The sequence below is a fragment of the Podarcis tiliguerta genome (genome assembly GCF_965153285.1).
Source record: "Podarcis tiliguerta genome assembly, chromosome: 1".
Taxonomy (NCBI): Eukaryota; Metazoa; Chordata; class Lepidosauria; order Squamata; family Lacertidae; genus Podarcis; species Podarcis tiliguerta.
In genome coordinates, this window is record NC_139534.1 from 13,012,412 (window position 1) to 13,024,854 (window position 12,443).

General features: G+C 39.5%; 1 protein-coding gene across 2 annotated transcripts in view; it reads left to right on the forward strand.

Annotated features, from left to right (window-relative positions):
* The window catches only part of SATB2 (SATB homeobox 2), a 122,640-nt gene that overhangs the window by 63,750 nt on the left and 46,447 nt on the right, over window positions 1–12,443 (forward strand). The gene's annotated exons all lie outside the window — the stretch shown is intronic.

The following is a 12,443-nucleotide window of genomic DNA, read 5'->3' on the forward strand; positions in this document are numbered from 1 at the left end:
TAGATGATTTTGGGAGTGTAGGAAGAGAACCTCCAGATTTCCTACATCCTTTCTCTCCAGCTAGGAGGAAAGGCATGGCAGTTATCCCAAAAGAATCTATCTGTGTACTTCTGTCCTTGTCTGTTTGGTTCTTAGTACAGACAACAAGAACTCAAGGACAGTCCTGATCTTCAACCAATATCTCCTCAGGCTGTAATAGTTTGCTTGCCTGCTTGCTGTTTTAAATTGTTAGATGTTTTGAGATACGTTAATTTTTCAGTACAGTACTTCATTTCCAAATAAACATGCTGTTATAAAATATTATGGCCAGGGTATGAGTAAATAAAGGGTGGACAAAGAGAAACCGCTTTATCCTTTCCCCTCTGGCCCATTTCAGCTGAAAAATGTCCTTCCCAAACTGCTATTTAAAGATGCATCGTTCCCATATATTTCCACTCGGCAATTTGAGGGAGGTGATTTGGAGCTCGGAGTGGGGAGCAGGGAAAACAATTAAAGAGCCTGTCTTCATGTGCCCTTCTTCTGCTCATACCCAATCTACCTAGTCTGCTAAAGAAAACAAAAGGTTAAAAAAAATCATGGAGGAAATAATCACAGAATTTTAGGGTTGAACTATATGTGACATGCATATGTGTGTTTAAAAAAAGTGACAGTTTTGTGAGGTGGCAATTTGCAATAGAGAACTGAAGAGGAAGGGAGGCGCAATTCTTTCTGCTGCCTACTATTTCTCCATTCCAAATCATTATGCTCCTCCTTACCATGGGCTTCTTTGTATGGTTGTGGGAGCTGAAATGCGTCTTGAGCTATTTGTTTATTTGGAGATCTTTGGGTCAGTTCAGAATAAAGGTGGCAGACAGGAAAGTGTAAGCATGTATAGTAGGGATGGCTAACCTACGGACCCTATCTGTGCCCCCCCCTTCCCACCTACACAAAGTCTTTTCTAACCTCCCAAGGTCGCCCTGCCAACAATTTGCTGCTCATAATATTCTTTTCATTGACTGATCCATGGTTCTGTGCCAGTGTGTTCACACATTGCCCAAAGGTGGCAAACAGTTGTTGTCAGTGGTAGTAGCACCACATCATGTAAGTTGCCTGCCACTTTCTTAAACATGAATGCTTCCGTAGTGAAGTGCTTGGAAATCTTCATTTTCAGCACTTCCTGTTGCTTTGTTTATGAGAACAATATTGTTGCCTCTTCTCTGTGGGCCATGTCCCATTGCATACCGTGCAGTGGTGTCCAAACTTTGTTCGAAGAGGGCCAGATTTGATGAAGTGAAGGGCCGTGAGGGCTGACCAAAGGGCCAACCTAAGTTGTTGAGGTTTTTTTAGGATTTTACTGCAGGAAATAAACTGCCACAAGGGCCGGATTAGCCCCCTGAAACAGACTTTGGACATGCCTGGCCTCACCTTGGCCAATAAAGTAAATGTGGTGGGAGAGGGTGCAGCACTGAGATGGGAAGAAGCCTATCTAGAGAGGCTGCTGTTGTTTGCCAGTACTTCTGAGTGAAAAATAGACAGTGGTGGTCCAGCACCATGAAAATCAGTGAGTTAAAAGTGGGGTGTGGGAATGGCAGTGGAGACAGACAACATGGTGTCCTCCAGATGATGTTGAAACCACCGAGCCTAGGGCTTGCTGATCAGAAGGTCGGCGGTTCGAATCCCCGCAACGGGGTGAGCTCCCGTTGCTCGGTCCCTGCTCCTGCCAACCTAGCAGTTCGAAAGCATGTCAAATTGCAAGTAGATAAATAGGTACCACTCCGGCGGGAAGATAAACGGCGTTTCCGTGTGCTGCTCTGGCTCGCCAGAAGCGGCTTAGTCATGCTGGCCACATGACCCGGAAGCTGTACCCCGGCTCCCTCGGCCAATAAAGCGAGATGAGCGTGCAACCCCAGAGTCGGCCACGACTAGACCTAATGGTCAGGGGTACCTTTACCTTTACCTAGCATGAACAGCGGTCAGGGATGATGTGATTTGGTTACTTCTGATGTAATAATATATACTTCTATTCTAAGGCAATGTACCTGAAACACGTCCCAGCCTTGCAGTGCACTATATAAATGCTGTTATTTCAAAATACTTTATCCCTGAATAAATTGTGTGTCCATCCAACATTTATGTCTATATTTGTGTGCATGCATAAAAATGGCTGCAGTTCCAGGCAGTCATAGAACTGCATATCTCAGCTCCATCCTTGCACCTTGCAACATTGTAAGTGTAGGCCAGGAGTAGTAGCAAAGATGGCAATACTGTCTCCTTTTTAAAAATCTCCTGGAGGTCTGCTCCACACACAGCACAGGCCAGTTGTCTGTTCTAGTGGATTAATGATTTTTTTTGGCACTACCATGCTGAAAATGCCATGTTATGTGGGAACTAATTAACGTTCGCAGCATACTTTTATTACTTCCTTTCTGCTATTAAATTTATAAGATGGCTACAGCCAGCAAAAACATTCACTTTGAATCAAAATGACTGAATTTTTCAGGTTAGCCTTGAGGATATCAAATAAAAATTATAGTGGAATGCGTGAGTATTTCCTTTTTAAAATGCTGTTTTTAATTTGGAAAAGGATTTCATCCCTCTGGAACTCTAACCTGTTTTGTTTGTATATGTATATGTATGCTCAATATAATAAACATAGACAGTATTGACACAGTAAAATACTTTGAACATGAGGAAGAGGTCAGCTGTAATATTGGCTTTGTAGTTTTTCTACTAATGTTAATGAATAAAACACTATATTTTAGCAAATTTGTTAAATTTGTAATGATAGTACCCAAGCCTACAGTGAAACAAACAAAAGCTATTCCCAGGGTCAAAAGCTTCTGGGTGAAATTTATTTATTTATTCACTTTATATCCCATCCTGCCTCCTGGAGGACCCCAGGCAAATTTTACTAGATAGTATGTGGAGTGCAGAACTGGGATTAGTGAAACAGTGAAATGTCAAATATTCGGAAGAGCGGTAAAACAAGCATTGCTACAATTTCCCCAAGAAAGTATGTATGCACTGTGCTGATCTATAACATTTAAAGTGGGTATCACCCTTCTTGCTATGTGACTGAACTCTGTAACAATTAAACACTCCACCACCACATTGGCATTAAGTGTTCAGTGACAGCTCAACATTTTTGGGTCCTGTTTCAGGTGTAACTTTGGTCAACTTACTTCAGTGCTGTTTCTCTCCCTTATTGTTTGGGTTCTTATTCCCTCTGTATTTATCTCATGAAATAATCTGAGGTGCAGGGGTTGCCCTTTATTTGAGAGTTTACATGAGCTGGAAGGGCAATAACTTTCTAAATTGAGTTAATGAGCATGTGTATTATATATGCAAGGCCCCAGTTTCAATCATCGTTATTTCCAGATAAAAGCTTTCAGATGGCTGCCACAAACAAATTTGCTCACAGTGGGCTCGGTTCAGATGATCATTTCTCATCAGCCACTTTGATCCTCCCTTTGTGAAAATGAACAAATCGGGAAATCTTCCCATTAACTATGGTGAATGGCTTCAGAACAAGCCAGAATATGAAGCCATGCTTTGAAGTTGGCTTCATATCTTGGCTTGTTCTGAAGCTATTCAACATAATTTTAAAAAGCAAGGAACTATAGTTAATGCAGTCTTCCTAGTTTGTTCACTTGCTCAAAGGTGCGTTGTGTGCAGCCAAAAGCTTGTTCAGAGCTCTACTTATTAAGCCAGTTTATTTATTTCATTAAATTTATACACCACTTGGCTGAGAGCGTGGAGAGAGCCCCTTAAAGTGGTTTACAAAGAGAAAAGAAAAAAAAAGAGCCAAAAGAATGATAACCTAAACAGCTGATATTTGTATCCATGTGGGTAGCGTGCCTAGAAGATGGGAACTTGAGGTAACAGTATACCTGTGGTAAAGTTGCAGAGAACTCCATATATGCCACATTCAGTTTGAGATCTTGATAGGTTGTTAGAATATGATGTTTGCAGATGCAGTATTAAACAGGAGGAGAGGAATTGTGATAGAAATATAGGTTGGGGAATAAATATGGCTGCTGGAGCCATGGGAATTAACAATGATATCTGGAGAGAAGGATGAAAAGTAAGGAGCAAAGGCTAATTTGCAAACTCACCCTACTTATATCTCTGACAAGTAAATTAAATTAAATTAAATACTCTGATAAGTATTAAATTTTACCTTCAAAATACATATTTATTTATTAAAAAAAACATTTCAGTAAGCTAGCTAATAGAATTTATTAATCCCTAAATGATGGACTAGTATTTAATCCTTATATAGTGAGTGGTGTGCTGTACATTAACCTGCAATTAAGTCCAGCTTCATAAAATATGTACTGTGGGGCTTGTTTAATAGATAAACTATTCTCTAATTTATTTTAAAGTCCAATGACCTACATACTTGGAGGCTGAAAAACCCCTTTTACTAACATTATTTCTCCCTTGAGAACTTCCATCCAAGTAAATCTGTTAAATGAAGTAGAGGAAGCTTTGATCCAAACTAGGCTAAATCCATTGGAACAAATTGCTGACACACATGTGTATTGGGGAAAGGGAGAAATCTCAAAATGAATCTTGAAATGTGGTTAGATCTCACCCTAGATGTAGTGTGGGGACCTTGTCTATAGTGTTTCCCCTTCCCCTTGTTCACGGACAATATAAGGAGCGATGTAGCCAGTTTCTGGATACTTTGGTATTGTAACTATATCAGAAGGACCTGCCCACTTCCTCACAAATCTGCCCAAATACTAGGTGACTGGAGAAAAGGTCATCGCAGTTGCAGTACTCTAGGGAGTCTTGTTGGATGCCAAATCTCCTCCTTTTTTTGGCACCTGGGGATGGCATTAAAAACAGCAATGGCTCTGTTATACATTAGATCTGTTTTTATAGCTGCTGTACTTTTATCTTGCCCTGCTGCTTTTAGTAATATTCTCTACTGTTGGTATGCATTTATTCTTGTTCGTAAACTGCTCAGGGAGTTGTACAATGGGATATATATATATATTTTCTAAATAAGTCCACTGAGCTTACAAACTAAATAGTTCTTTGTATTAATCTAATTCAAGTTGCCTTGGGAGATCATTTGAAGGCAGAGTTTTAATTTTGTAAATAAATAAATAAATAAAAAATTTGGGGGAGCTTTGCTCTCGTTACTTATTAATGGAATTTCAGAGAATTGATAAAATTACTACTACTCAAAATTGCTTTCTGTTGCTTCCCCATTTCAGCTTTCTACTGAACTCACTATGTTGTTCAACAGTGGTTGGATTTCTCAGCTCCTCTTCTGGCACTTAACATTTCCCACCTCAAAAGGCTGTACTAATGATGTCATCCAGGAACTGGGCTCACATTGCACCCAGAACAAAATGTTCCCTTAGTTTAATGAGTAGGGAAACCCCACATACTTTAAGAAAGGTTTGTGTACAAGATAAGCTTTCCCCTTCATGGCCAATGGCAGCACCCAGTATGGTGAGGCAGCTACTGCTGCTGACAGCCCAGTATTGGGGGTGGGGGGCTGGTTCTTGAGCAGGACTGACACTTGCTCCCCAGCTTGGATTTATCATGTGGCGGCAGCAGGCAATGTCCTGCTGTGAGGAAATGGTACCCTGGACAGCTCCATAGAAGATTGAGGCTGAAGACTTCATGAGAGTGGAGCTCAAGTGTTGCTTCAGCAAGACTCAGCGTCAGGCTGAGCCTTAAATAGGAGCTGCAGCTAGATCTACCATCAGTGAGAGGAGCCTCTTCCCTTAAAGGAAGTGGCAGCTTGTTCTAGCAGTTGTTTACTCAGTGTCAGAGGAGGACAGCATCGTGTACTTGGGCTGGAGGGGTACTGGCACCACAGGGTTTTCTTGCAGACATGAGTGTGTGTTTTACTTGTATCTGTTTAACCCTAAGCTGTAAGCTGTCTTGGGTCCTGCACTGGGAGAAATGCAGGATATAAACAAAGAAGTGATTCTGAATCCCCAGCCTTATCCCCTGAAGAAAGGGAGTGTGAACCTAAGGTCATGATAGGCAGAAAGCTGCTAAGTTGATGTTCCCTGGAGTGACATTATGTCGGTTCATTGTGGGAGTGTGTAAATGACATGTGGATTGCAAGTCATGGCAATGCTGCTGTCACCACTGCAGTTTTGAGAAATAAGCCTAGCTATTCACGTGCCAGTTTATTGCACTTGAACTCTGAGATCCACCAACCAGAGCAAAAGACATACCTTTTGTATTATTCTTTGTCCAAGGATTGGCTCTACATTACAGAACAAAACCAGGTCTTTCCACACAAAAATCCACTCATAATTATCCTACTTCCTTTATTTCACCACTATAACATCTTGTTGTTACATTGTGAAATAATTGGGAGCCAGGAATCCTAGATGTCCTGGGTGATCTACCCAGAGATCTACCAGTAGATCACAATTGGAGTGTGCCAGAAATTGCTATATCAGGTTAAAAAATGCTTGTTTAGAAAATCATCATACCACAAGTAAAATTTATGTGTGAACGAATCCTTATAGTGGAAATACTTGCTTTTTTGCAACAACATAATATTTTTGCTGAATACTTCCCCCCCAAATATCTATTGTAGAAACAAGGAATGGTTTGGCTTTTCTAATACACAATAAAACCCAGAGAGTGGAATATTTATTGAAATCTTTGGATGCATAAGCACTGCTTTCTGTGATGTCAAGAAACTGAGCATATTTCTCCTTCCAAACTTTTTAGTGAAAGTATTTGTGCTCCTACTTGAGGCTTCAGCTATAAACTGAGGACTAGCCCATTTTGTGGGCACCAGCAAGGTGATGTGTTCTTGCTCCAGGGATACAATTTATCAAGCCTCTCTATATATTTTTGTGTTCGTTTTTTTTAAAGGACTTCCCTTTTTGTGAAATTGGGCCCGGTAGCCAGATTTCCTTAACTAGTTGGATGATTAGCAATACTTGTTTTATAGAACAAACACAGAAAATGGGAATATCTATGGAGCTAAAGATTTTTCTTATTGATAAAACTTGTCTTTTGCTTATATAGGTGGAATAGATATTGGCCATCAGAATGGATAATTGTTGAAAGCATTGTCTTTTAAGATCCTCACTTTATTTCCAGTTGCTTTGTGACATGCAAGAATTTTAATTAGCAGCTGTCACCCACTTATTGTTTGTCACAGTATATCTTTCCTCCCCATTGAAATTTGAATGGAAACACATTTTAAAATCTGACAATGAGAAAGATACATTTTTCTGGATCTGTAGGCTGGTTTCAGTTTGTGGGCTCTAAATCACTTGTGAGGTGCTCTTGTGTGCCTGTCATCTCTTTTCAAAAGAATCACAACAATGGCAGCATCCATGTAACAAAATGTAAGTCTGTAGCCTTGATAGTTGCAAAGAGAAGATTAGAAATATGAGGGCAAGGTATAAAATAACTGGACGCAAGAAATATTGCAAAAAGAGGTTTTTAAAATATTGTGAATATAAATATATATTTTTTCAAAGTAAAGGTCACTTTCTATACATTTCATAATAAGAATGTATGAATATGAATCTCTGAATTGTTGGGTCGGGAAGAAACTAGCACAGCACTTTTTTTGATTATTTCCTTTGCAATAGATTTGTGGAGAATAAATTGATCATGTAAAATTATGTATTGTGCCATCTTGATGAAAGCTGGTTAGTTTTTGCATTGCATGCTAAAGTTGAAGTGATATAGTGGATTCATATTGTATACAAAGGAAAGATGCCATTGGGCAAAAAGGGCAAAAAGGCTAGTGATTTGATTAGAAATGTCTTTTTTTTCTAGCCAAAATTTTTTTCTAGCCAAATATTATCTGACCTTTGTCTTGTCTGCTTGAAGAAGGGCAAGATAATATTTTCTTTTTTCTGTATTTATTAGGGGTATGAATCTGCTCTGTATGAACCCTGACTCATGAGCAGAGGGGCAGGGGATCTGTGCCTTGTCAGAGTGAAGCAGAGCTCCTATGAGGTCTGACAGGGCAGATCGGAGACCACACAGCACACCTCATTGCACTTTGTGACTCAGGCATAAAACAACAAGACTGCAGAAAGTACATACAATATTATGCCTTAGCACAGAAAAACTATGTCTCATTCTCTAACTGTAAGGAAAATGCAAGGATGGAGTGGATGAAGGGTGTAGCTTTGCAGAAGCAAAACTCAGAGTGCATAAAGGAAACATCGGAGTGGGGACAAAAAAACCTCCTTTGTGACTGACACATCTTGTTTTCAATCAAAGGGAAAGATTTCCCATGGCTCTGTAATCACAGTGATTTGGGAGTGGGGTAAAGAAATATAAACAAAACCACATGCAGGAAAGTAAATCCCTTTTTTATTATACACCCCCACCTGCTCAAAATCAGTTTTAAAGGTGCGTAGCAAAAAGTCTGTGGACCCATTTGTGTGCAGTTTGCCACGCTTGCTACACAGGGGCACCATTCTCTTGTCTGAAATTTTCAGACCAATTCCCCACAAAATGCTAAGTGAGCTTAAGTGATTCCTTTTTTATATTCCCCCAACTGCAACAGCTGTCTTTGTAGGAAAACTACTGTGGTCACCCTTCTGAAATTTGGTAGGGTTCAAGCCTTCAGGAAAGGTGATTATTACTGCATCCTCCCCCCAAATCTCTTTCCTCAAGGTAAAATACACTGTTCTGGGGGTTCTCCCTACCTGTTGAGCCAATTTTGAGGGTGTGTAGGGGGAGAAGAAGAAGAAGAAGAGTTTGGATCTGATATCCCGCCTTTCACTCCCCTTCAGGAGTCTCAAAGCGGCTAACAATCTCCTTTCCCTTCCTCCCCCACAACAAACACTCTGTGAGGTGAGTGGGGCTGAGAGACTTCAAAGAAGTGTGACTGGCCCAAGGTCACCCAGCAACTGCATGTGGAGGAGCGGAGACGCGAACCCGGTTCCCCAGATTATGTGACTACCACTCTTAACCACTACACCACACTGGCTCTCAGTGGAGCGGGGGAGAAGCCCCATTCCACAACCCGAAGCTCTCACGCAGGACATGGGCTGATGGGACTCATTAGGTGAGCCTTGCGAAAGGTATCAGGTCCACTACCCTCTGGCTGTATTTGCCTGTAATTTGGTGGGCTTAATCCAAATTGGAGGGACTGCCATGCCTGCAAAATCCATCCATTTCTAAATTTACAGCCATTATTTTTATTCCCTGTAACAGTGATTGTTAGGAAACAGAGCTTTGTTTTTAACAAATCGGCTTCAGACTCAAAACATGAATTGAATCAAACAGACCACAGAGTGACTCGGAACAGATTGGACTGCTTCCTAAAGTGACAGATATAAACCCAGTTCGTAGCTGCTTTACACCTCTAGTATTTTTTTAAAATAAAAATGTACACCATAGTTATTGTTCATATGTCTCTTAACATTAGTTACAAAAGCCATTTTCTGAAGCTAATTTTGTGCAATTTTCTGATCGCCTGAAATTTTTTCCATGCTGAGTGCTTTATGGCACAAGGGGGGTGGGTGGGAAGGGTGTATGAATTCAATAGGACTTATTCTCAGGAAATTGGAGATAGGATAGCAGCCTTTTAAGTTGTTAGAATTAAAAGACTTAAATTAAGTCTTAAATTAAAAGGACCCCTGGACAGTTAGGCCTTCTGAACATGGCCTTCTGCTTTCTTCCCAGCTCATAAATGTATTCTGGTTCTTGGAAGCAAATGTGTTGCAAGAATTTTGGATATCAAAATATGTTGCTTCCTTTGTGACGTCGTTCAAAACGGTCTACTTTATTAAATACAATACTTAGCAGTTGCATGTGGTTTATTTTGCTCTTTCCTCACAATTCCCCTGAGCTCCACAAGCACACACTGCCCTTCCTAAAAAGAGATACTGTAATAAAAAGAGACTTTATTAAGCTAATGTAATAGCAGCATTTTCTTTGAGGAGTAAAACATTTCATTTTTAATAATAAAAATTGAATTCCCATCATTGCACACTGTATACATTTTATTCAAATCAGCCTGAATGCTGCCGTTCCAAGGCTAAGGAGAGATCTCCTGAGATATATATACGTTAAGCATTAGTTAAATTAGTTTTAAGATTCAGACTCAAACCAATATGTGATAATGAATTAAAGTTTAAAGTAATACCAGTATTGAAAATGAGGACATGTTGCGAGACATAATGGTCATAATAGTAACTCCATAGCAGTTACAGAATTATCTCTTTTATTATATAAGATCAGAGACTAGTCCTTTAAATATGGGTGCTGTGAAAATGTCAGTGAGCTAGACACGAGTGTTTTCTATAGCTAAATGCTAACATCTTAATTGTGTTGAATGTATTGAATTGTGTTGAATGTATTGAAAAACCTGAAACCCAGCATTTTTGTCACATATCCAAACAGACCTGAAAGCATAGAAATCCAAAATGGAAAATAACAGAAATGATCTTGCTGAATCTCCACTGAATGGTGTTTCTTTATTTGATTCTAAATGATGAGATTTTTCAGTAAATCATCTTTGCATTTCCTGTTCACAAGACTAGGAGTGTCTTATTTTTGAATGTAATTGAATCCCTATTTTGATATTAGCCCTGGGACAGTACTGGGGGACTGCAGTTAGCTCTTCACAAGTTACAGCAACACCATGAAAGTAGTAGTCAAAGGCCAGCATCCTAAATTATTTGGTGTCATCAGTAAACTTGGCCGCCTTGTCGCTTGCCCCCCACTCTAGATCATTTATGAACAACTTGAAAATTACTGGTCCTAAATCAGATTTGTTTGAAACCCCACTGATTACATCACCCAGTTGCAAGAACTGTCAGCTTATTGCTACTCTCTTCTTATTGTTCTTTAACCAGCTACCAATCTATGAGGGGACTTCTAAGTTCGCTCCTGCGTTTTGGGTGAGGGTCTGTGTCATAAGCTTTTTGAAAAGTCCAGTATACAATGTCTACCAGATCAATCCACATGACACTCTCAAAGAACACTAAGCAATTAGTGAGACAGGACTTACTCTTGCAGAAGCCATGTTGATTCTTTTTCAGCAAGCCTTATCCTTCTGTATGCATGACAATTTTATCGTTACTTCCCACCAATTTCCCTGGAACAGACAGTTTTCTGTCTCCCTTCTTGATCCCTTTAAAAATTTATGGTATATTGGCTGCTTTTCAGGTCTTCAGGTACAGACTGATTTTAGGGACAAGTTGCATATTTTTATTCCAAAGGCCATCAATTTCAAGTTCCAAGTGCTTCAAGAACTGTTGAGGGGATACCAGTTGGATCTCATGATTTGTTCATTTTTAATTTGTCAGTAAGACTTAAATCGTTATCTCCTGTCACAGCTATTTGCCTCAGTTCTTCACGTTCACTTCTTGAAAATGTTGGTCTCCATGTGGTTGTGAGCAGCTGCTGCAACAGTGATGTGGAATGAGCCCATGAAAAATCAGCTCCCACAATTCTGCTGTAATGTGTAAATTTATGCCATTAATGGTTCAATTGTGAGAACATTCTCTGTAACAACTGAAAGTGATAATATAAACTTATTATCACTTTTGGTTGTTGCAGAGAATGTTCTCACAATTGAACCATTGATGATTATTTTGGGGTTTCGTTAGCAGGAGCAACTAAATCATTTGTTGCGAATACATTACATATTGTAAAATGTAAAGCCCCAAATACCTGGCATTTTGAAGACTCATTGTAAAAGTGCAGAATTCCAGATTTGCAAATCCTATATGTAGCACACTTAAAAAAAAATTTCCCTCACCTTCATTTTTAAAACACTTTTTTAAAAAAACAGTCATGTTGAAGTTGGAAGGCAATTCCTGTCCAGATAGCCGGCTATTTTATGAGTTGTCTCCCTGAGATTAGATAAATATTTGAGAAACAAGGTATGGTTACAGGTTTAGGTCTATACAGTAGAATTTTGGGCAGTGATCCTTTGCCCAGTTTTTTATGTCTGATGATCTTAAACTTGCATAACTACATGCAGAATTGGACGTCTAGAGTTGCATGGCTATTACTGTATAATCCCCCCCCCCCTTAAGAAAATGCTCTGTTGATATGAGCTAATTTAGCCAATGGAATTTTATAGCAAATTACAAATGTTGTGGGTTTTCGCCTCCTGCTTGTCCTCTGTAGCAGAAACATGCTTTGCAGAAATGAAAACAATCTCCAGCTATCTCCAGGCATTTCTCAAAAATAGCATCACTACAGTTTGTCTGGCTGGGCCAGTTCCCTTACCACACACCTGGTGTATATCACTTTAAAAATAAATTATGCCTCATTAAATTACAATTAAATGAAATCATGATCGTTTGTTTTTCTTGAAGGAAGATGCTTTGCATATTGAAAGCCTAATTTGTTGCAGGTGAGAAAAAGCTGAACAGATTATTTAGCATCACTTTATTCTTTTTGTTTGTAATCCCGATTGTTGGTTAGCATTTGTATATACCATTTCAGAACTATATGAACATAAATGATAAGTGCTCTCATGA